This window comes from Nanorana parkeri, unplaced genomic scaffold, assembly GCF_000935625.1.
Source record: "Nanorana parkeri isolate BGI_ZX_2015 unplaced genomic scaffold, ASM93562v1 scaffold56, whole genome shotgun sequence".
Taxonomy (NCBI): domain Eukaryota; kingdom Metazoa; phylum Chordata; class Amphibia; order Anura; family Dicroglossidae; genus Nanorana; species Nanorana parkeri.
Window position 1 is genome coordinate 776,283 of NW_017306324.1, and position 1,603 is coordinate 777,885.

The 1,603-nt window shown below is 44.3% G+C and overlaps 1 protein-coding gene across 1 annotated transcript in view; it reads right to left on the reverse strand.

Annotated features, from left to right (window-relative positions):
• Positions 1-1,603, reverse strand: part of QARS (glutaminyl-tRNA synthetase) — a 78,325-nt gene that overhangs the window by 456 nt on the left and 76,266 nt on the right. The gene's annotated exons all lie outside the window — the stretch shown is intronic.

Consider the following 1,603-nt stretch of genomic DNA (forward strand, 5'->3'; position numbering starts at 1 on the left):
ATTGTCAGAAAGTCGCTGACCCCCCCTCTCACAGGAAAGAGTAACAATTTTCTGTGATCCCAACTATGTACAACTTTTGGACCCAGATGGTGTGTTCTCTCTCTCTTTACATTTAAAAACCAAGCTGCCTCGACAGACTAATAAAAAGAATCAGATTCCTTCCTAGCACGGTAAGATCAATGAAAGAAAATATTCCAGATAGGTTGCTATGGGTTTAAAGCATTTTACCTGCTTGAATAAGCATGACCAGCTATACCTTTCATACCCCCTAGTCACTGTACCCATATTCTGGGTCAGGAGTATGGCAGCGAGACAGTCTATCCCTCTACGCTGCACTTCTCCCTCCTCCATATTGCATCGCTTTTGGTCCTGGCCCCTACTACTAGTCAAACAAAGAGCAGGACCTGTTCCCGTTTCATGTCACTTTGTCCTTTATGATGCACAGAGCACACTGACCTTCTCCGGAGTGGTGTCTGGATCCACAGAGAAATAGCCCAGCCTTTCAAACTGGTACTTCTCAAACACTTGGCAATTCTTTACAGACTGATCCACCAGAGCGTCAGATATAACAGTCAAAGAGTCCTGTGGAAACAAATAGGTTATCATCATTTCATGTGTCACAGAATAAATGTCTGGCTATGTGGATGAGGCTAGTATAACATTTCATTTCACATCTATCCCCCAGATCCCCATACAGGTTCTGTACCAGGTTTTAGTCTTACAAAAGAATCAGATTTCTGAGCATTTTATATGGTGTGCCACTTGAATTCCTACTCCTGTATTGTGCGCTCTGTGCTGCCTTTTTCAAGCGGCCCACAAAACTCATCCCACACTTTTGTAGGTTTTATACTTACAGTATTTACATCACTTAAAAATCCACCGGGCACCTCCGAAGGATCCTCTGGACTTTTGTGCATGAATCTGAAAGAAAAAAAATGATTAATGTGCATTTTCATTGGTGCTCCGTCATGTCCCCTGTACCCCAATCAGCCTTCAATAAATCGTACTCTTATCAGAGAATTCTACTGCATTCCTTAACCATCTGTCCCCTCATTTACTTCACGTACCCACCCCCGTTCCATCCACTGCACCCATTTACTGACAGTCTTCATCGTATCTATACAAACTCTATAGCACTTTACAGGTGCCTGATAAAGACACACTAGGCCAACAATGGACAGAAGCCGGTTCATTTATGTTTTTTGGATGAGAAGGAAACTGAATGGAAAAAAAGCCACACAGACAGTCCCGAGTGGGAATAATGCAGAACCATGGCAGTGTCCACCAAGAGCAGCACCTAGTCTTTGTGCTGTTACATTTGCATGTGCCTGATGCAGCTGCACAAATACAGTTTTAAACAGAGGCACATTGCCACCGGCAGGCTGAAGAGGTTTAATTTCAAGACAATACTCAAGACTGCATGTGATTACTGTGACTGGCTGTCATAGTAAATCACATGATTGGGAACCACAATGATTGGTTAGACTAGAGCTGTCAGAGACATTGCAGTCTGACAGCCAGGGGTGTATTTTGGCTTGGGGCTCAAGACAAAAAACTCTGGCACCCCCTCCCCTCCGGCCCTCTTCTGCCCGAGCTGCTGACC